Consider the following 23506-nt stretch of genomic DNA (forward strand, 5'->3'; position numbering starts at 1 on the left):
TCTTTCCTAAGCACTAGAGCCCAGAACTGCACACAGTATTCCAGATGAGGCCTCACCAGTTCCTTCTCAAATGTCAATAACACTTCCCTATCTCTGCTGGAAATACCTCACTGGATGCATCCTAGGATTGGATTAGTCTTTTTCACAGCCACATCAGATTAGCAGCTGATAGTTGTCTTGTGATTTGACCAATGCACCCACTTTGTTGCTTCCAATTGATATGTTCACAACTTATAGTCAAAAATCTTGTTGTTAGTCCCCAAGTGCATGACCTTGCACTTTGCACTATTAAATTTCATCCTATTTCTATTACTTCAGTTCTCAAAGTTATCCAAATGTTCTTGTTTGAAATTCCAGTCCTCCTCCATATTGGCACTGTACCTCCCAACTTTGGGTCACCTGCAAATTTTGTTAGTACACTTCCACTTTTTATGCTAAAGTCATTAAATGGCAGTGTTAGATAAGATCGGTCTCAAGATGGTGCTTTAGTAAAGTAAGGGAGGGAAAAGCCTTTCAGTCTATGATCATAGTCTGTCCTCAACTGATTTGGCACATAAGTGTGATGGGTACAAAACGACCATCTTTACCTTAGTTGAAAGTCTTTCCTTTATGAAGAATACATGCTGGTGCACAATGGACTTGACAAAGAAAGAAAGCTGGAATGCCAGTCCCACAAATAATAGAGCAGAACTGAATGCATCTAAGAGGTAGACAAGTGAATTGCTCGATAAATAATTAATCCAACCAGAGTGCAATATATTTATATGTACCTATAATCAAACAATGCAAGGTCATTTTAATCTACATTATTCATAGGTCCATATCTTTTATGAGATTGTATTTCCTAGTCACTCATTCACCAATAATGATTTTTTATTTGATTTATTTGAATTTACAACAGTAATGTGCCTGGTCTCCTAAACGTGCAGGAGTATTATGATAGGTTCTCTGTGTGTGTATTTTTCCCTTTGTTTGATTACAGTAAGACTGACGATATCCCAGTATGTGTTGATCATTCTTTTGGATTATTCATACCTCACTTATCTAGTCTTATTTTCCAGTTCTGAAGTCCCTGATCTGAAGCACAGGATACTATTGTTTGTCAGATTTGACTTTAACTTTAAGAATGCAGCCAGGTCTATGTGACTTCAAAAACAGCAAGATTAAGGCTAAAAGTAATAATCTACCTTCTTCCTTTCTCTCTTGGATAGCTGTCTTTTATATATGGGAATCAACATAAACTTTCTCTGTCCACTCATTCTGTTCCTGTGTACTGTAACTCCCTTCTGAGGATCATTCTAAACACTCATTGCTGAAGCCTATTTTGGTTTGTCCTCAAGTGTCTGGAACATATGGCCACTTCACTTCCCATAACACCTGGCAGGCTGTTCATGTATGGAGATTGTCTTAATTAATGCACCATGCTGTGGCTGTTCAGGACCAAGCATTAGAATACAAAAGCTGGTGGCTCTAGTTTTTTTTGTTTTATCTTGGAGAGGAGGAGACAACAGAAACTGTGGAGTAGATACCTGCCAACAGTCACAGGCCATTGTCTGGGACATCCATCTCCCCAGCGCTGTTGGCAGACATACAAGATCATGAGTTCGAATGTGTTTTACACCATTCTGGAGTATAATATTTTAAATAATAGTAGTTTATGTAATATTTGGTTTTCATTCAAACAAGGAAACAGTCCTCTTGCAATTTCATTTCCAATCTGCAACCATTGTAGGTGGTATGTGTCAAGGAATTCAACCAAAAAGGTACTGATTGGAGGTCCCCATTTTTGCTCATCCCTAATCTCTAGCCATTTATTCTGTTATAGTGTATATCCTGAATATGTATTCCAGCTCTCATTAATTGTTAGAAGCTTTAGTAGAGTTCCAGATACATCAGGCAAAAAGGATAGAGTAGAGAACTGTAATTTAATCTAGTCTAAGGTAGATGACCTCCAGTTAATTGTCTTGTTTTAAAAAATATTTCAAATTCAAATAGCACACTGTTCTTCCAAGTATGCAGGTTCTATATCATTTGGCTCAACAAGATTTCTCCTTCAATTTCCTGAGGGATAACAATCTTGACAGTATTAATTTTGTTTTGTAAATGTTTTTCTAAACTTCCCTGTGGTCATGAGTATTTTCTGGTGTATTCAAGCAGCATAGTTCTAAGTCACAGTCTAGACTAGATGATAAAACCAAACCATACATCATATTGTATGTGCTCGTCTTTTCCTCCAGCTAGGCAAACTGAATAGTTGGAGACAAGATTTTTTAAATTAAATCAATGTAACTAATAACAATATCAGTACTACAATACCAAAGAAGTATTTATTTGGCAATATAAATCACTCTCATCTCTTTCCAGTTGTCGGTATTTTTCAGTAGAAACTGCTAAGCAGAAAACAAATGGGACCATGCTCTCACTGTATGTTAAAAATAATTTAAACCAATAGAGGTTTTCAATGTTAATACTAAAAATCTAGATATTTCTGGCTTTCAAAATTCCAGTATTATAATATTCATTTGTATATTAATACACATATCCATGTTCCACATCAGCACCTACAGTATCTCTTAAGAACAGTGCAGTGTGTGTAACCCTAAGCAAAATTTTTGACTTCTGTTTTTAACTGATATCAAGAGTTATTGATTCAGGAAGTTAATATTGCTGATACAAAGCCCAGATCAATAGCACATGACAGTGACATGATGAGAAAAAAGTTTATAATATTACCGTATAAATTTGTTAGGAGAACTTTTGATGACTTCTGACTGCAGAGGAAAGGTGAAAGTGAAAATTGGACGTGTGGGTGTGCACACGCGCGCATGTTGCAATAGATTGGATGTAAAGCCGGCAAAGGCAAAACTACAGTAGACAGATCAAAGGATTTTTTTGTCACGCTTTCTATCAGGCAGATTCTGAGAAACAAAGAGATTCTGAAGGTTTCTTTTTTACTTTCTCCTAAACATGTTCATGTTTTAATATGAGTTAGAGAATTCTGCAGGGTCACCAGTAAATTGTTAAAAGGAAAAGCCAAATTGAGTTTTTTTTTCTTTTTTCTGGGAGTAAAAACTTGATATCCAAATCTTTCTTGCTTTAACATTGAAGTCAATAGGATGTCTCATGAGCAAAATGAGCAGGACTTGGCGAGAGGTGCTTGAAATTTGGAACTTCCAGTTTTCAAGAAAAATTGTCATTTTGAAATGTTCCATGAAGAGGACATTCAAAAATATTTTTGTTTTGGAAACACAGAAACAATGATTCTGAAAGGAGCTGCTCAGTGAAATTGACATGATGCATGTCAGGTTCACTGCTGCTATTTGCTACTGGGAAGCACTGAATCTCACAAGAATCATTTAAATCAGCTCTTGTGGACCCCAGGGTCCATGACTCTGGGGCAGCCCAGTCATGCACATTGCCCCAGGGCCATAGATCCCATGGCTTCCAAACTCCTGGACCAGTGGGCTCACTAGGACTGCCCAACTTGTGGAACCTGAGAAGCCAGCTACCCTGAGAGCTCGGCCTGAGGAACCCTGAGATCAGCTGCAGGGCTGGGAGTCAAACCTAGGTTAGAGGCAAGATTCTCATGGTTTCCAAGCACTTGTGTTTCCATGAGAACATTTTGGGTTCCACAAATTGGTATTTTCTGACTAGTTCTAGATTTGGCTCTTCTATTACATTTTTTACGTTAGATTCAGAGATTTTTGAAAGAAGGAGGGATCTCTGGTCATCTAGTCTGACATCCTTCATAACACAGTTCCTAGAATTTCACCCAGCACTTCCTGCAGTGAAGGGAATTTATTCTCTTAAGTGAACACTACCAGGCCAAATAAACTGAAGTTTCATTAGAAGTTATAAGTTAATGCCAAAATTACAAACAAGGTGGGTGAGGTAATATCTTTTATTGGAACAATGTCTGTTGGTGAGAAAGACAAGCTTTCAAGCTTATACAGAACTCTTCTTCAGGTCTGGGAAACATACTCACAGCTAAATCTGTTCCATCTCATATTTAGCTGTGACACTCTGAGTACATTTCCCAGAACTGAAGACCTCCATCTAAGCTTGAAAGTTTGTCTCACTCACCAACAGAAGTTGGTCCAATAAAAGATATTACCTCACCCAACTTGTGTTCTTAATATACTGAGACCAACATGACAACAACAATAACATGGCATACAAAATTACAAACAAGTCATTTGGGACCCAATCCTGTTTCCAATGAAGCCAGTGGACATTTTGGTGCTAGCTTTTGTTTAAATGGCATGGTATTGATAACCCATACACAGAAGATGGATTGACTATCATGGGCTCATTGATTAAACCAATGGGAATATAGCCTGAGTAAGGACTGCAAAATTAGGCTTTGGATTTATAAATGCATAATTAACATTCTACTGTCTTAGACAGCTATGTAATAAAATGCATATTTTTAAATATAGATAGCTCTGTGATAGTTTACTTCTCTTTTCTGCTTATATTATAGATCAGTGGTTTTCAACCTTTTTTCATTTGCAGACCCCTAAAAAATTGTGAATGGAGGTGTGTACCCCTTTGGAAATTTTACACATAGTCTGTGAACCCCCAAGGGGTCCACAGACCACAGGTTAAAAACCACTGCTGTATATATCTGTATGCATAGATTAGCTATTTTTGCTGTGTTCGTGTTTATGCCAGTATTGTACATGCATTGATGGACAGTGTAATCTAGTAATCCACATTATCTAACATGAAAATTCCATGGGATACCAAAGGTAGAGGTTGAAAAGTTGCTTGTCAGCTCAACTCTACTTCTGTCTCTTTGTATCTTTCCCCTTTTCATCTGGGCATTCACAGTCTTTCCTTATTTTCCTCTCAGCCTTATTTCTTGTTGATTTTGTTTGTTTATTTGTTTCATTTTCTTTTTCTTTTCTACTCCTTTCTGTTCTCCGTTTCTCTTTTTTTGTTTGTTTTTCATTTCATTTTCCTTCAGAGACTCCAGTGCACTAACAACTGAACAAGCAATTGATGAAGGATCCTACTCTGATCAAGTCAATAGTATTGACTTCTGCCGTACCATGATTTTACCCCAGAGCTTTCTTGTTGTATTGGTAATGTAGTGAAAGTGATTAGCGTCACATCAAATGTCACATAAGGATAAACTACAGCGCAGGAGCGGAACAGTAGTAGAGTTGGTCAGTTGCCAGTGCCTTTAAGAAGTTCCAGTGGTTATCCTGGTTTCTTTTTTTTTTCCCCACAAGAAAACGATGTCAACTTCCCCATTTTGGTGCTTATGCTATTTGGTCATCACTACACTGTTTATTGATTTATAGAGTGAAATAATTCTAACTTCTTGGGGGTGTGACTCTGTGACTTTTAAGAAGGTGGTGGTCATAGAAGTGAGAAACTGATATCCTTGCTTAGCAATAGGCACAGTTTGGGATGGGGCTATGAATGTCCCACAACTCAACTAAGCCACTTAAGCCTTATCCTTCATGACCATCTTTTTTTTTTTCTGGTATTGGAATACGCCTATGCAGAAGTGGCCAGTTTGTATGTTATTTAAAAATGTTATCCACAGATATCTTGGGTAACTTCTTCTACATTTACCAATGTGACTTGTCTGTCTTTCTCTGTCCTCTAGATCATCAAAATCTCAGGGGTGGGCACTGTTTTTTACAATACTAAGCACATTGTCAATCCTATAGTAATCATAAGACACTATCTGAAGTATTTCACTCGTGACCTATTCATTCTTTCAGCTTTGAAGCCAAAGCTCCAAAAAATGAGAGTCAGTTACCTGGCCTTGCTGTGTTACTTACCCCATTATAGGCTGTTTTAATTACATCTTCAGTCCAGTGGTGCACTTGTTAAGTCAGTATGTGATTCTGAAGTAAACCATGGTGGTTACACAGTTTAACTTCAAAACAATCAGAATGTAACACAGCATTTCACACTAAATATGCAATTAACTCATGTCATCACTGTGTCATCCATTGGAGAAATCATTGTATGTTTATTTTCATGCTGAGATGAATGATAGTTGGCATGAAGGAAATACAGCCATAACAGTGAATCCAAATTATGACAGGTTTCCTAGCATCATGATCTTCATTAATGGGCACTGGCAACAGAAATCCAACAGGTTTTTAGGCAGCTTGCTAGAAAAATGGGCACTTCAGTGTTTCTGCATGTTTTCTCAGTTGGAGGTTCATATACCTCAAGGAGCCACTCCCCCTCACACTTACTGTACATCAAGATCCAGAGAAAAAATGCTGCTGTAATTTTTTTTTGTTTGCCCCCTCCATAGGACTGAGTTTTTTAATCAGATACTTTTTATGTTTCTTCATGCATTCAAATCATAAGCCTAAACTGTTGACGTTAAATATTTTACTTTTGTATGTTTGCTTTGGCAGATTTTAGTGACGAATCAAGTGATGACTTTGGAGAATGAGGCCAGCTAAGGACTTAACTGTACTTCTCTAAGATCTTGGATCATGTGGCACCATAATCACAGGTAGATCTTTCTATTTTATAGATCTCTGCATCACCTACTGAAAACCAGTGCTAAATGAAATTATCCTTTCTAAAACAAATCCATTTAATTTGTAGTTTAAAATACAGTATCTTTTTCAATTTTGTTTGTATATGAACTTGAACCAGTTTTTGCCACATAAAATCAAGGAAGAAGAATCCAGAAATTATAGAGTGTTTGGTGCAGGTCTCAAAAAAAATATTCTGTCCAAACCAGAGTCTCGTACAAGTCACCCGTTCTGCTCATGGAATTATATTTACAGATGCCTGTACTGTATGTCATGCATTTCAGACTGTTTCAATTTGCATGCAGATTGGAGGAAATGAAAGTCCTTTTACAGCCTACTCAGTGCCTCTTAAAGGACAGAAATCCATTTTCTCTTTGCGAGCTTCACTTTTATAATGTTTTTTTTTTTCTCGTAATTGCAGGGTATTACTTTTGTCAAATGAGATATGTCTCATTTCAAAGTCATACCTCAGTAAAAGCTCTTTTAGAGAGGAAAGGAAGACAATGTCACAGGCTCCCTCATGTTTATTAATATTAATATGCTACTGTCTAGATCAATTGTGGAATCAAACTCCAAGCTTCTTTTCCTTTATTGATGTCAGGAATCTAATGCTGGGGAACAAGAACCATTGATAATATTCCATGCTTACTTAAAGTTTAGACCAGATGGAGGTAGCTGGTTTTAAGCACTGCTGTCATATGTGTGATGGCAGTTATATTATACACTCTGAAGGTGAAATCAAAATAAATTTGGAGTCTGCATCTCAATCCGCAGGAGATGACAATCAATTTAGATGAGCCATTTGGTCTAGTGAACAATTCATTCTGAAAAGGGGGCGGGGGAGTTGAGTTACATTTGTAATGTGGGATATATGCAGTCATACCACCTTGGTTTGTGTTTCCTTTCAATGTAATGAGGAAAGTAAGATTGAACCAAGTCAGCATTGGATGGATTACTTCAAGGAATGCCTACATGAAGAGGGCAGTAGTGTTGGTGATTCAATAGGTGTCCATCTTCCCTCTGAAGCAGTACTAGATCACAGTCCGAGCATAGTGCTGGGGACAATGTGATGTTGGATGTGCCATCATTTGGATGGGATGCAAAACCAAGGTCCTGATGGTTTTGGTAATTAAATAATCCTTGTATTTGTCTTCACAGTAAGATATTCGTCCTGCTGGCCTGCCCAAACTCCATCTTCTGTAATGCCATTCTGTACGCCTAAAACTCTCATAGTTACCATTCAATAGGATGTACTTCACATTCTGGCCTAAAGAGTTGAGTGGTAATGGGGTTACAGGTGCCACATTCTGCCACTGAGGCAGCTGCATTTCAATAATTCTTCTGTATGCACAGTATGTAGTATGTAAAATACTTTGAATTCACAGGTGAGTCTGGGCCACAACATTCTGATGAAAAATCTCAAACACTGCAAATTTGGGACTGTCCGGAACCCTGATTTTGGTTCAGCCCTATCTCCATTTAGAATACTTTGTGAAGAGCAATATAATAAAATTGGCACATGTCTCTACTATGTGTGTCTCCTCATGGGACAGTGTTGTGTATGTCAAATCAAAACAGACCTGGTGATATAATACCGAGGTCTCATAACTTGATGGTTCTCTTTCCTGATGCATAATTTAAGATTCTGATTTTTAGTGACATCAACATCTTGATTAGTTTCTTTGGTAGTTGTGTTCCAGGAGCATGTTGTGCTATCAGCTGTTGAAAATACATTTCCTGCCTCATGAGAATGCCCTAGATAACCTATTACTGTGTGGCTTTCACTTTGCTTGCTTAATTTTTTGACAGTGGGATTAGAGTTGGAATTACAAATCATGCCTCTTAGGAAATGTTGGCAGACAACATGGCACTAGACATTTTTCTAGTGCTGTTTGTGTCAAGACTTGACAGTGCATGTTTATCATCAGGAATCATGATTCATCATCCACAAAGGATAACAAATATAAAGAACAAGTAAGAGGGGGGAAGTGCGATTCGCTGTTTCAGCATGGAGATTGCCAGCATTTTATTTGCAAGCAAAACTGAAGTAATCTTTTCACTAGAGATTTGAATGCTTGTGTACCTCAGTCCCCTTAAGCATACTAGGAGAAGCTCATCAAATTTGTATATTCACCATAACAAATTTCCAACATGTTTATTCCTACAATTAGCCTATAAATCAATATTTAGCCATTGAAACAAGGTGTCTATTTGTCAGTTATTGAGCATCCACAACTGTCATATCAAAGGCGTACAGGTGCTCAGCATCTTTGCAAATTAAGTCACTTATTTAGGTGTACAAATGTAGCTTTTAGATGCCTGAATTTAGACAGCTAGGTTTCAAATGTTCACTGTGTGGTATAGATTCATTTATATATGTATATACTCATCTGAACATACACAAGCATATAATATGTGCATATGCATTGATATAGGACTACATTTATTTGTGGGAGTATAAGGGGGTGTGTGTGAAATTCTAATCTTGAAATAATAGTTGAGATCAGTCAGGGCAACAGAACACTGTTGTGTATTCATTATAGATGCAGAACATTCAAGTGTTTCTTTTGGTCACAGAATTCTCAGTTAAGTTTAGGAAAATCAATTCCAGATTTGTGAACGCTGAAGAGCTTTAAAAAAAAAGGCAGGGTGATTTCAGCTCCCACCCACTTACCACCCTCGCAGGCTTTTACAGCTGTAGTAATGTTATTTGAAAGTTAGCATGACAGGCAGTAATCCAGGTCATCATAATATCACACACTCTGGGAGAAACAAACAGAGTAAACAAACAAGTAAAAATGTAAAATCCTCTTGTTACAATCAAAGAAATACTGCAGGAGAGACGAAGAGGCAGCTCGGCTGTAAGACAACAATCCATAATTTACTTTGCAGATGTCTCTGTAATTTAAGCAGCAGGCGGAACAACCACACAGTTGTAGATGCTCTGGGGAAAGGATACCCAGAGCCTCATAAATCATGGTGGGGATTAAAAGCAATGAACATTCATCTTCTTAACCTCGTAAAGCAATATTGCAAAGCTAAGGATTACAACTTAGTGTGCATGTAATCTTTGTTCAGGGATAAAGGGTGTCAATTTTTTTAAAAGCTTCTCTCAATTAGCAGTGGCATGTGCCTTCTGGGAAGAGAGCAGGAAAAATAGTTTTTAAGTTGATTTAATAAGAGTTCCTACGTATGAAAAGAACACTTAATAAGAGCACTTTCTATCAAGAAAAAAAAAACTATAAGGGAAGTCTGGGTCTGATGGTAGTTTGTTTCCCATTAAGCTATACTGGTGTTTTCTGTTTTATTTCCTTCTGTGGAAGCTAGATTTAATACACAAGAACTTAAGCAAAAATAGAATTCACACATTGTAGTCCTGGAGTCCTAAACCACTTCTTCTCCTGCAGGATTTGTCTCTCCTCTTCACAGGAACTCTGTGTTATTCAATGGCTTTCATGCGGTAAGCAGGAAATCGTTCACAGGAAAGGTGGAGTTTTAAGGCTTCAAGGCCAAGATTTATAATACCTAGTTAGTCTCTTAATTCCCTATTTAGCCACCTAAGTTAGTTGGCCTCATTTTCAAAAGTGCTGAGCACCCAACATCACCCACTGATTTCAAGAGTGCCCATTGAAGTCATTGTGCATTTGGTGCTTGGCTCTTTTGAAAATCAAGTCATATATTTAGGTGCTTAAATATGGATTTAAAATGTAAATGTGGGCATATCTTTTGCAAATATTGGCCCACAACTGTACATAGCCTCAAATTATTTTGTTTTCATCCATCCTGTTTTCTGAATGGTCAAAACAAATATGATTTCTTTTTTTAAGTTGTCCGTGTCCCTTCACATTTTAAAACTTTTAGCCACTTGAGAAATTTGATGTCAAATCGTAAAGAAGTCTGACACTACTTAGTCTCATTCTTGCTTCCCCTTCCACCACAGTTTCCTCAGCTTTGAAGTTACTATTTATTGATTTTTTTCTCAGGCTTCTAATGATGTCACTGTAGATAGATATGTGTGTCTGCTCTATCCCCTGAGAGGGAGCCCCGGTCTAAGATGCAGATATTTCCTTCCAGTGTGATCACAGCTGGGCTTTTTCCCCAAGTATTTGGGAGTATTAAGTATTAGATAAGCAGGCACATGTGATTAATGCAGTAGTTAGGTTCTGAGGTTTTAATAGTGGCTAATATTTGGACCTTTAAAACAGAGTATAACACTCACCTCCACCTATCCCAAGGCTCCACTCTCAGATCACAGAACCCCTTACCCTATGTTGCATTCCCTCTGCCCAAACAACTTAACTCTTCCTCCAAGATCTTAGATATCTTTTGCCTGGGGAAATAAACAACCTTCACCTCTATGTCTTATCAGATGTTTCCTGGGACTGTATTTCCTCCTCCTCTTTCCCTCAAGACCTTTAAGAAGGCTTTCCATGACCTTTTGGGTGCTTTTGTGGGTTGCCTTTTAAGGTCATTAGAGTCCTAAGGGAAGTCTTATGGTGCCAACACTGGCTCTGAGAGCCCTTGTCTGTGTATAAGAAAGGTTGGGTATGGGAGTAAGCAGGTATTGAGGTTATTTGTGAGGTCATTTATCATTTGGGTTGCACATCTGTGTCATTCATACTGCTTGATATTGTTGTTTAAGGCCCATAGCCTTCAATGCAACTTTCTGGAATTCAAGGGGTACTAGTTCATGACCTGTGATTTCAAAATCTGAAATTATGAATCAGCTTTTCTTTTGGAAAAGAATGATTGGGCCCACCATAAATAATGTTCTCCTGGAAACCATGAGCCAGAGCTTCAAAAGAAATGAAAGGCCACTTTGAGAGTAGGAGGGATAAATCTTTGAAAACAGTCCTGGATAATCTTCTCTCCATAACCTTAAAAATAATCATGCAGAACTTGAAAGACCTCAAACAGTTTGAGCCCAATGTTTGGGCTAATACCATGGCCATCTTAGTTCCTGGTGTATCTCCATTGACTTCACTGGGAGCTTGTTAGTGCTCTGCACTTGTGAAAATCTGGCCACTTAAAGAGTCTAAATATGGACTCTATAGCCCAACTTTAGGCATCCAGTTGTGCAAATCTTGTCCCATGGGTCTATCTATCGGGCAAATATATAAAAAATGGTTGTATCTGAGTTAGCATTTTGAATCTGAGCATAAAGATCAGTGTTTTCTGTTGTAGTTCATGTGATTGGTTCAGCTTTTTTTTCAGGGTTTTATTTTTTTACCATTGTGGATTTGTGTATATTGAGTCATCTTCTTTCCCCCTTCTCCAGATCTCAGTCTATCCTCAGTCTATCCTTAATTCATTGCTATTATTGTTTATTTCACTGTCTGTGTCTTTGTAATTTGGTAACTGGCTTCCAATAAAATGAGTAAAAGGATTAAAAGCTCATATTGAAAAGGAACTGGCTACCACAGCACCACTTCTCTGGTAGGAGGGTTTGAGACCTTGATCCTCCAGTTCACTCTTTATTTCAAAGAATCAATCCACAAAATACTTTACCTGTTGATGATCATTACATTAACTGCAGGTTTATTTAGCATTTGTATTGTGGTAGCACTCTCAGGTGTTCCCCTGAGGATGGGGACCCTGTTATGTTGGACTCCATACAAACACATAAAAAGATGGGGTCCCTATTAGAGCTGGTCAAAAATGTATGTTTTGTTTGTTCCAAAAAATTAGTGAGCACCTTAATTATTGTCCCTCTGGCTACACTGCAGTCCGAGGTGTGATTGTCTGCACATGCTGCATACCCAAGCGAGCTTTAATCTCCCTAGGGCACTAATAGCAGTGAAGCTGCAGCACTATGGGCTTCAGAAGAGGCTCGCTCGCTGCATGCGCACTTGGGGTCCCAGGTGGGCAGCCCAGGCTGAATCTTGTAATCCGACAGCTCCATTGCTTTTGGTACTCACTCTAGCTAGATTAAAGATGGCGCAGGTATGCCTACGTGGGCAGAAATCACACACACCAATTATAGTAGACATGCCAGTTGTTTTTCTCCTTATTCTCTCCCCTTTATTCTTCCCCATTCTCCTTTTCCTTTTTTCCCTTCATCACTTTTTTTTTTTTCATTTTGTCCCTCAAGAAGTGAGAGATATTTGGAAAGAAAAGAAAAAAAAATCCTCCCTTTCCTTACTTTGGAGTTTTCTTTTAACAAACAACTAAATCGAACAACGGACCTATAAAGCTGCAGTAAATAAATCATCACATAAAATGGTCTCTCTAACATTTTCATTTTTGAGGGGAAAACAGATATGGGTGCAATTCCAAAAGATTTCACTCGTTCCAGTCCTGGCCTTAAAGAGCTTGCAGACTAATTTAAGACAATGTATAACAAATGTGTGATGAATAATAGAAGGGATGTGAGTCAAGACGCGGGTAATGTGGATTAGTGGTAGTATAAGCTAGTTGTGTGCACAGCTTGATGATTCTGAATAAACTGCTGAGCTTCACTGAAAGAGAATAATGTAAAGTGCTAAAAGCAGCAACATTTTTGAGGGGGGCGGGGCGGGGCAGGGGGGAGAGCAGTGGTGTTCTCCTAAGCTCCACTTAGAAAAAAACTCTGCTCACTGTATATCTTTAAAATCACATTCTCTCTCTTCTTTCTTGGGTACTTTGATCAGCAGTGAAATAGGCCAGTGTTGACATTTAAAGTGTCATCATCATTCAGCTTCAGAATTAACAATGCATTGAAATGAATAAAGGGCCATTCAAAACTTTCTGAGCTATTGTTTACGCTCTCTTCAGACTCAGGCAGACATCTCCGCTTTACACTTAGTTAACATTTGCTGGTTATTTTTTGCAAAGACTTAATGGGCGGGGGGGAAGGCAAAGAAAGAAATCCTAGGGTTTGAAACAGAAGATAACAGTCATCAGACTGTTGGTTTGCTGAAATGCTACAAGCCAGCTCAGTTTGAACCTTGCTCTCTCCCCCTCCCAAAAATAGAATAATACAAGACTTTAAAGGCTTCACATAAAACCATTTTTACCTCATTCATGAGTAATTATATTCTTTGATGATCCAAACAGATTGTGTTTGACTTCACTTTTTCCCCTATAATGGAATACTTGTTTTTTTTAAAAAAAGATGACCATTCCTTTGCTTTCTCTGAATACACAGGTGTTAATTTAATTGCCAGTGTTCCCCTAGGATATTGATATTTCACTGGGTATCTGCTCGATAATGGAGACGATGGATGTGGACGTTTCTTTGTGTATCTGGTACGTTAGACAACAATGATGTAGTTAATGAGATGCTAAAACGCTTTTATACCTTTTTTATTTAGATTTCTTTTTCAATTATATGCTTGGAAATGCTTTCTTACAAACTTGATTTTTTTTCCCCTACCAATATTCTCCTTTCTTATTGGAAAGCATGGCAAATGATTTCTCTCTCACTCATATAGAATACAGACCAAGGTGTCTGTGACTCCTTTGTTACCTTGTTTGATAGTGCTATTATGGATCATGTAATCAGTTATGACTGCATAATTCATTAAATAGATTAGAGAGACAAGGTGAGAGAGGTAATATCTTTTATTGGACCAACTTCTGTTGGTGAGAGAGACAACGTTTTGAGCCACACAGAGCTCATCTTCAAGTCAGATTGTTAGTTAACTTGTACTCCCTCTGCTGGTTTATTTTTCCTTTTCAGTGGTTTCTTTTTCTATAGATATATGCAAACAATAACTTTAACACTTTGATGGATTCAAAATATGCATGTAAGCGTGATTATATATGTATGTATGCACGTGCAACACTGGGGTACTGGTTACATATCCATGGCTAAGATTGAGTTTGATTTGTGCACATACGCACGCATAAAAACAAATATGTACGTTTCAAATGTGGCTAATGGGTTGGAGTACTTCAAAACTTGAAAACCCAACTTCAGTCACTTTAAAGAAGCCGTTTACAGAATGTGGGTGCTCACACTTTTTGAAAATGAGCCCCTTAAAATGTCTGAAAATTTCTAGTTGTTTCTGAAAATTTAGACCACTCCATTTCCAGTTTTTGAAAATATTTCCATTTTAGGTTGTAGTTTCCAAAAATTGACACTTTTTGCCAAAACTTCTCTATCTACTCCCTAAAGATGGGCAGAAAATAGTAAACCAGTTTTGCAGAAAATTTCAAATATGTCTGTTTCCCAGGGCTGAATTGGACCCATATTTCATGAAAATTTGTAACATTTGTATCTATTTTAACAAAATTGTATTGAAATAGTTTGAAACTATTAATGAACCTTTTCATTTACTGAAAAAAACCAATATTTTCAGTAAATGAAAACTTTGAAATTCTAAGTAAACATTTTCATTTACCCCCAAACAATGTTTTCAGTAAATAAAAATGTTTAATAACCCATTTTAATTAAAAAATCAATTAAAGAAATTGATGAAAATGTATGGGAAAATTGAAAATTTTGAAGATATTGGCAATTCTGGAGTGAAAGTTCAGGGTTTTTTTTAAATGGCAATTTTTCATAGGGAAAAGATTTTTGTGTGAAAACTTTCAACTGATTTGATTATTATTAATAATAATAGTTAATAATACTTAGCTCTTAATGTTTTTCATCATTAAATTACAAAGAAATTTACAAAGGAGGTCAAAATCATTCCTATTTTATAGAAGGAGAAACTGAGGCACATGGGGGTAAAATGACTTGCCTATGATCACAGCAGGCCAGTGACAGAGCCAGGAACAGAACCCATGTGTCTTGAGTCTCAGTCCACTGCTCTATTCATAGGAAACAATCCCTCTGTTTGTGACCCTTTTTTATTCCTTAGTGCATTTAAAAGCCTATTTACATTCTGGGATTGATGGACAGATTCCCCCCCATTGAAGGCTGTCTCATTAGAGGAGAAAGCGGCCATAGTACCAAGACTTAACTAAGTACAGATGGACAAAACATGAAAAAACAAGAATGGGGGTGCAAGTCACAAGGACCTGGATGTTGCCCACTGCCTTGAGGAGGAGTCCAAGGGGTCAGTGGACCAGCCCAGCGAAACTCTGACTGCCTTGGAATGTAGAGTATCATGTTACTGAACACAGACAGTACAGTCAGGGGTAGTGCAAACTCCTCTTAACAATGTGCCTCAGTCCTGATTTGAAGGAAATGGCTTAGGGATGAGAGGATAGTTCAATATCCATTCATGATCTCTCTGCTGTCATTGCCAATTAGTCCAGTTAATTAAGGTCTATACTGACGGAATCTTGTTTCATACATGCTGTGGAAGAATTATTAGCTAGTGACAGTCCAGGGTTGGACAGGATTCAAACCAGTGGTATAGGAATGATGGATCATGGTCTCCCAACATTGACCCTTTTAAAACTTTTTTTCTGAAGCATGCATTATCCCTTGCCACAGTTCTTTGTATGCTTTAAAAAACAAACAAACAAACAAAAACATTGTTGTATATGTTCTTTAGACTGTGGTCCTGCAAGATAGTGATCCATTGAAAGCGCCCCGTCTGCCTGGGTGATATCAATTGTAAGCTCTTTGGGGCAAGATCCTTGTCTTCTTGCATGTTTGTTAAGTGCTCTTGCACACTGATGCCATATAAATAAGGTAATTTGCTATGTTGCATTTCATGTACAAAATAATGTAAACTTGCTTCACCCGCAGCATTTCTAAGTGTAGCACAAATAGCCTATTCCCTTTTGGGGTGTCTGAAAGCATCAGTGGTGCTCCTGTAGTTTGACCACTTTGTATTCACTGAAATAGCCTTGCACATGAGAATTTACCAAGACTGCACTGATTTTAACTGATATTGACAGTTGGTACAATAGGTGAAGGAGCCCTTTTAGAGCCTGAGACTTCATACCATTACTCATATGAGTAATCTTGATTCATGCTTGCTGAGCCCCCATTGGGATCAATGGGACTACTCACCAAAAAATATATTTGTTTGCAAGGTCAGGACCTAGCTTTTCAATTACTGTACATTATATGCTTTTAAGAGTTATTTAAATATGCATTACCAAGATGAACTATTATGAGGATTCAGACGTCTGTGGTTCATTGGGTACATAGTATGTGCTATAAAAATAGTAATAAAACTTTATGGAAGAAAAATAGACATGTATAAAATTGGCAAATGATTATTGTAGAAGATATGGGCTATCTGTCATCTCTGTTATATTTCTAAGTAAAATGTATTTTCGTCTCTGAAAGACCATAAACCAAAAGAGGAAATTAAATACATAAAGACTATAATAAGGTGATATTGTGTACGTGCCAAAAACCAAGGACATTCCGAATTGGAAATCAATGGCTGCAAAAACATTGTGCTATATTCACTTTCAAATACCAGTTACTAAACCTGCTGTAAGATCTTCAGCTGGTGTAAGTCTCTGCATTACACTGGTTGAGGATCTAGCTAGCTGAATAAGGCATCCAAATACAGAAGCATTTGTTGAACTTACTGAAACTCCTTTCTAGAATTAAGCTGTTTAAGCTTATAGTGGATGGCTTACATCGCTGTCCAGCACTATATGGATTATATATTTGTTCAAAATAAAATATTTAACTGCATAAAAATTCAAAGGAAAAATGATGGCCAAGATGTTTAAAAGCAACTACTGATTTGGGGTGTTTCAATTTTTTGGAGTTCCCAGCTTGAGACACATTACAGAGCTTGAACTGCTGGTAAGCGCTGAGCACCCACCCTCTAGAAATTAGGCTCCTTCAAAGTGTGTCACGTTGAGCACGTGAAAATTGAGGCATCCAAAATCACTAGTAATTTCTGAAAATCTTGGTTGATTACGGTTACAGTATCCTTATTTGGGATTCATCTGAAAAATCAGTTAACCTGGCTGCATATGTTCATGTGATAAAGGCCTATTAAAGAAAGAGATACTCATTATAGTCTGACACATATATAATAACAGCATTCATTGTTATACTATGCTTTTATCTCTGCTGACAATTCACCTATTCTGTGACATTTTGATAAAATACTGAAATATGAAATTAGGGCCAAAGAAGTTGAAGTTCTGCAATGGAAATGCACAGCAGGATGAGTTCAGAATGAAGGGCTAGTGAATTGTGGGCATGGATACATATTTACAGCTTCAGACTTGTGTGTTAGGGTGGCTACTCACGCATCCCCAGAATACGGGATATTCTTGTACTTCTGGGAATGGTGTGGGCATACCCCTGCTGGCATGACCTTGCAGGCACCATGTTGAAGAGCACCTCGCCCAGCTGGTGTGACCTCACATGCGTTATATGTGCAAGATTACACATTATGGAGAACACCATTTTGAAGAGTGCACCACCCTACTCCTGCCAGTGTGATCTCACACACACCGTGTGCATGAGGTCATGCTGGAGGAGGAAAAGTGACACACACTTCAAAATGGCATTCCCCCTACATGTTACCAGTTTGGGACACTGATTGATTGTGTATTGATCTCTGCAGTTACCCAGTCTCTTTCATGGGTATTGTGTTAGCTCTTAATGTCCTAGCTTTTGTAATTTTAAGATGTAACCTTAATGTTCCCTTCATCTAGAAATATCATATCCTTTAATATTGATTATGTATTGATAGGAAATTTTATCCAACTTGAGAACTGGACTCTATAACTGTGCTATTCAGAGCTCATGGCCTGTTTTAAAATTAGTTTCCATGGTGGTTTCTTGCTGGGTGAGGGATAGAGAACTTGTGAGCATGTAAAGTACAATCTTTTACAGATGATGCATAAACAATTTAAAGCTTTCCTGACTTCAAGCCTCTATTGTTTGCTGCCTAACTGAAAGGTAATGGGCAGGGAGGAGGAGGCAGACAGTGAGGAGTGTCAAGATTTGTTTGAAGACTTACTTAGCTGTCGGTTTCACTACTTTTCTGTATTAGAGTTATGTCAAATCATGTTAAAATTTAACACCATGGTTTTACATACTTCTTTGTTATAAGGTAATTTTGCTTGAATTACATCAGCCACAACTCTAACGTTCATAACACATGTCTTTAGATGCTGCCAGTAAAACACTGGCGTGATGGGCACTCCTTCACAATAGTTATTCAAAAGTGATGGGAGAAGTTTAAACATTTATAAGACATTTCAAAAATGAAATAAAAATAAAAGTCATTTTTAAAAGGGTTCACTCCCTCCCTGTAGGATATTGCCTACGCTATGTTTTAATACAGTTTTCACCCCCACCCCCAGTTAAGAAGCAAATACTGCTGTTCCCTCTCTGTTGGATTTGGCCCCTAGCAATCTGCCATCAGTGGGGGTAACATATAATTTCACTGTCCAAGAAGCATAGCAGGGAAAGAATTGTAACTCAGTCACAACATACTCTCTGTTTTCCCAGTGCTCTGTGATATCCCTTTTCACTGTGCAGCTGCCTGCCTCCTCTATGCCAGCCCAGCTATGTGGATGCTTTATTGGGAAGAGGGGATTGCAGTCAAGGATGCACCCACTTCTTGCCTACGTGTCTGTGCAGTGAGGAGAAGAGCAGCTTGTATTGCTGCTCTTCACCCACATTGTGATGTGGTACAGGTAGCTTGTGTTGGGGATTAAGTGGATTTCTCAGGTCCCCTCTTCTCTACAGAGAGGGTCATAGGCCAGCTCATGAGTGTGTGTGTGGCCCTGACCACATCATAACTACCACACTTCCACTGTTTGGGAGGCCAGGCAGTGAAGTGTCTGAACAAGGGAGCCTCAACTCCTATGTCATAGCAGATGTCTCTGACAGCAGTGTGCTGGATTTTGGAGTGATTGGAAAGAGGCCGTTTTTGAGGTACGACTAGTCAGGCTATGCAGAGATTGGATCAGTGGGGCTACAAACCAGTGAGGAGAGAAGAGAAGGCTATGTCTGTTATTTTCTCCCTATATCCAGGGTCATATGTTGTAGTAATAGCCTCAGCCCATCAGTGAAGAAAGCCTCACACACACACCCCACCCTGCAGGTTGTGGGGATGATTCCATCCTCCCTGTCTTCGTCCCACAGGCTACTTCCTTTCAGCTGTGCACAGGGAGAAGGGAGAGCCACAGTATCTCTTAGAGAGAAGTCCATAAAAGCTTTATTTTTTTCCCCAGGAGGCAACGGTATGTACTGGTATCAGACAGACAGGAAATAGGGCGAGATGGAAGACAAAGCCAGCAGAGCCCTCTCCATGGATGATTGGGACCCTGGGGCATAGAGCTAATAGAAACCAAACTCCAGTCATGTAGAGCCTCAATAGCTCCCAGGACAGTCAGGAAAGATTTCTGCTTACCCAGAGGTTATAGACTTGCGAATGAAGTAGCAGCAACTGGGCAGTATCATTTTGCTCAGTTATTCCCTCTGCACCTTGGTTTGTGGCCTGTGTCTTCGGTTCACAATCTTGAAGCTATACCCTTTCTGTGATCCCATTCCACAGACCATGTTGTGGCTGGTACAAGCTGATGAAGGAGCAAAAGATGTTTTGGGGCATTTTTTAGGTATAGACCATGTAACCAACATTTTTTCTGTCCCACTAGTCTTACCTTGCTCCTGTGATCCAGGTCAGGGGGCAATGGCAAACCGTGACAGACAGAAGACTAAAATACTTACAGCATGTTTACTGTTAGTAGTCACAGGTGCATAGCACAAGTAAAATTGTGCTTGGGATAGGTGTCCCAAAGACAATCTTTTTTTATGAAAATGCAAATCTATGCCATGAAGAAAGCTTGAGAATGTCCATGCTGTGGGACAGCTAGTTGTGGAATGGTTCTATGTCATTAATGGCTGACAAAAGCTATCAGATAGATATTGGGCCTATTATCGACTCACTTGGGATCCAGATATTTGAGAGACTGCAGATCCTATATGGCATTTATAGGCTTGGCACAATTCAATTTTTATTTTTAAAATAATTTTGTTAGCTAATATCTGTTTATTTTAAGCAATTTTTAGATTTTTATTGATGTAAAGGTTCGTACTTGTGCAAAAGTATGGGTTTCCAACATTTATTTTTATTGACTTTTACATGTTCACAGTTGCAGAAAAGATTTGGGGGGGGGAGGGTCAGACAATTATTTAATGACAGTAGTAATTAAGATTCTGAAATGATGTGAGATTGAATTTGTCAAAGCCAAAGAAAAGGATGCTGAAGTAATCAAGACACAAGGTGATGTGAAGCTTGACAAGAGTTTTAGCTGTGAATAGGAAAATCTGTATCTTAGAGATGTTATTCAGAAAGAATCTTTGAGACTTAGACATTGCCTGGATATGAGGACCTAGAGAGAGGCCCAAGAAGATTTTAACGCCCAACCACCATTAATTTTAGTGGCAACAAGACTCCTGTTCCGTCACTTTAACATATTCAGCATCTTTGCTGGTGAAATGTCCTTCTTTGTCGACAGTCCCCTCTTCCTTTGTAATTCATTCTCTTTGTGTGTGTGTGTGGTGCCAGAACCCAAGTTTGAGCTTCAGTGCACATTGTTAGATATTATTATATGGTTTATCTTGTCTGATGTATTTAGAGTGTTTGTTTATCTGAGTGATCCATCCCCTGTCATTAAGGTTGCTGACTGTATAATTGTACAAACCCAAACAAACTTGCCCCGCCCCCTGTCCGGAGGCCACACCCCACCCCTTCTCTGAGGCCCCATCCCCCGCTTGCTCCACCCCACCCTACCCCCTCGTTGCAGGAGGGGGTGCAGAGTGTGGAGTATGCACTGTGGAATGTGGGCTTTGGGAGGGAGTTTGGGTGGAGGATGGGGCTCAAGGAATGGTTAGAGAGTTGGGGTGTAAGAGGGGGTGCAGGCTCTGTCTGGGGCTGGGGATGAACAGTTTGGGGTACAAGAGGTGTCTAAGGGCTGGGGCAGAGGGTTGGTTGTGGGGTGCAGGCTTTGGGAGGGAGTTTGGATGCAGGATGAGGCTCAGGGCTGGGACAGATGATTGGGGTGTGGAAGGGGGTGCAGGCTTTGTCTGGGACTGGGTATGAGGGGTTTGGGGTGCAGGAGGTGTCTCAGGGCTGGGGCAGGGGATTGGGGTGCGGGAGCGAGTGCGGGCTCTGGCCGGGAGGCACTTGCCTCCGGCAGCTCCCGCAATGGTGACATGTCCATTGGCTCCTTGGCACAAACAGAGGTGGCCAGGTGGCTCTGCGTGCTGCCCCTGTTTGCAGGCACTGCCCCTGCAGCTCCCATTGCCTCAGTTCTTGCCTAGGAGCCACAGGGACATGCTGCCACTTCCAGGAGCTGCGCGGAGCCAGGGCAGGTAGGGAGCATGTCTCAGTCCTGCTGCGCCGCCCACACCGACCGGATTTTTGGCCTATTAAAATCCCCCGGATTGCTTTCAGTAGCAACTGGGAGATTGAGGCTGATTCCGGGAGACTCCCAGCCAATCTGGGAGGCTTGGCAACCCTACCTGTCATCCATTTTCTGGCAATCAGAGATTTAGGGACACCTGAAGCAAGGGGTTGCATGGCTAATAGCCACTGATGGACTTATCCTCTCTGAACTTATCTACTTTTTTTTAATATAGTTATACTTTTGGCCTTCACAGAAGCCAATGAGTTCCACAGTTTGACTGTGTGTCATGTAAAGAAGTACTTCCTATGTTTGTTTTAAATCAGCTGCCTATTAATTTCATTGGGCAACTCCTAGTTCTTGTGTTATATGAAGGAGTAAATAAAACTTCCCTATTCAGTTTTCCAATGTTCATTGTTCCTATGTTTTCCAATGTTCATTACTTTGAATTTATCAAAACTGTATTTTATCTGCCATTTTTTGCCCAGTCACCCAATTTTGAGGGATTCACAGTCAACTTTGGACTTAACTATACTGAATAATTTTATATTGTCTGCAAACTTTGCCACCTCTCTGTTTACCCTTTTTCCAGATCATTTATGAATATGTTGAACAACAGTGCTACCAGTACAGATTCTTCAGGGACCCCGCTATTTCCTGCTTTCCATTGTGAAAACTGACCATTTATTCTTATCCTTTGTTTATCTACCTGAGTTCAAGTTCTCCCTCTGCCTGAGCAGGAAAACAGAATTCATCTGGTATCTGCCACCTCTCACACGAGTGACCTAGCCACCGGGCTGTTCCACTGTGGAAAAATAACTTCTAGAAGTAATTAGAGCAGGGAAGACAGAGCCTGGGTTACCCACCTACCAGGTGGGTGCTCTAACCACCAAGCTACAGAGTCAGTCTCATGCCGCTTTTGCACATGTGACCACTAATTAATTTCACATACTATAGGTCACCAAACAACCATCAAATGTGCTTTCTGGACCTTCATGCGCTAGACAAGTGAAATGCAGTGAAATATCATTAGCTGTAGCTTAGTCAGCTTTACCTGACATATGGTGATTTGCATAAGCTCCTGTTTGCAGTACTGGGCTGGGAGCTGACTTCTGCAGCACAGGGTATCCTGGTTCTCTTTGCTGTTTTGCCATGACTGGAATTGTTTGTTTCCTACTGAAAGCTTAACAGCTGCATCATGCTGAGCAAAGTGTGTGTTTGCAACCATTTCTCATCTTTGTCAGAAATGATATAAACTGTCTTAGTGAGATTTTTGAGTACTGCTTGTACTGTTGTGACACTTTTTCGTGGTTTCAGTTTTCATTTCAAATGTGAAGCTCAAGCCAGCTTTACCAAAAGTTTGCATACCGTTTTATGAATCTGTGCTAAATTTTTGAGGGATTTATTGGGCTGGGTGGAAACTATTCATATAACTTTGTGACACACACAGTATCAATATTTGGTATACCATCTGTACTGGCTTAGTTTTGTTTTTTTTAGTTGGGGAGTTTATATGGGCCTGAAACTCATAAAAACCGCAGAAGTTTCCATCAGAATGGGAATAATTGTTTGTGCAAACCAAAATTGTTGCTATTCAAGACTCACCTTTATAAAGTCTATGTTGTGGGAATGCATACACTACATACCTCAATGCAGTGGGGCCCAAGGGGCTCATAGCCACTGGTTAATGTACTGGGTGATCCTGAAATAAATTAAGGGGGCATGAAAATATCCCTGGAAAATGAAATGTACACATATGTACAATG

The 23506-nt window shown here is 39.2% G+C and overlaps 1 protein-coding gene across 1 annotated transcript in view; it reads left to right on the top strand.

Moving 5' to 3' along the window:
• The first annotated feature begins 6388 nt into the window (after nucleotides 1-6388).
• Nucleotides 6389-23506, top strand: part of CDH12 (cadherin 12) — a 534988-nt gene continuing 517870 nt past the window's right edge. The window contains exon 1 of the mRNA XM_043540228.1: nucleotides 6389-6493. The gene's annotated coding sequence lies outside the window, so the exon portion shown is untranslated. The remainder of the gene's footprint in view (nucleotides 6494-23506) is intronic.

This window comes from Chelonia mydas, chromosome 2 (assembly GCF_015237465.2).
Source record: "Chelonia mydas isolate rCheMyd1 chromosome 2, rCheMyd1.pri.v2, whole genome shotgun sequence".
Classification (NCBI taxonomy): domain Eukaryota; kingdom Metazoa; phylum Chordata; order Testudines; family Cheloniidae; genus Chelonia; species Chelonia mydas.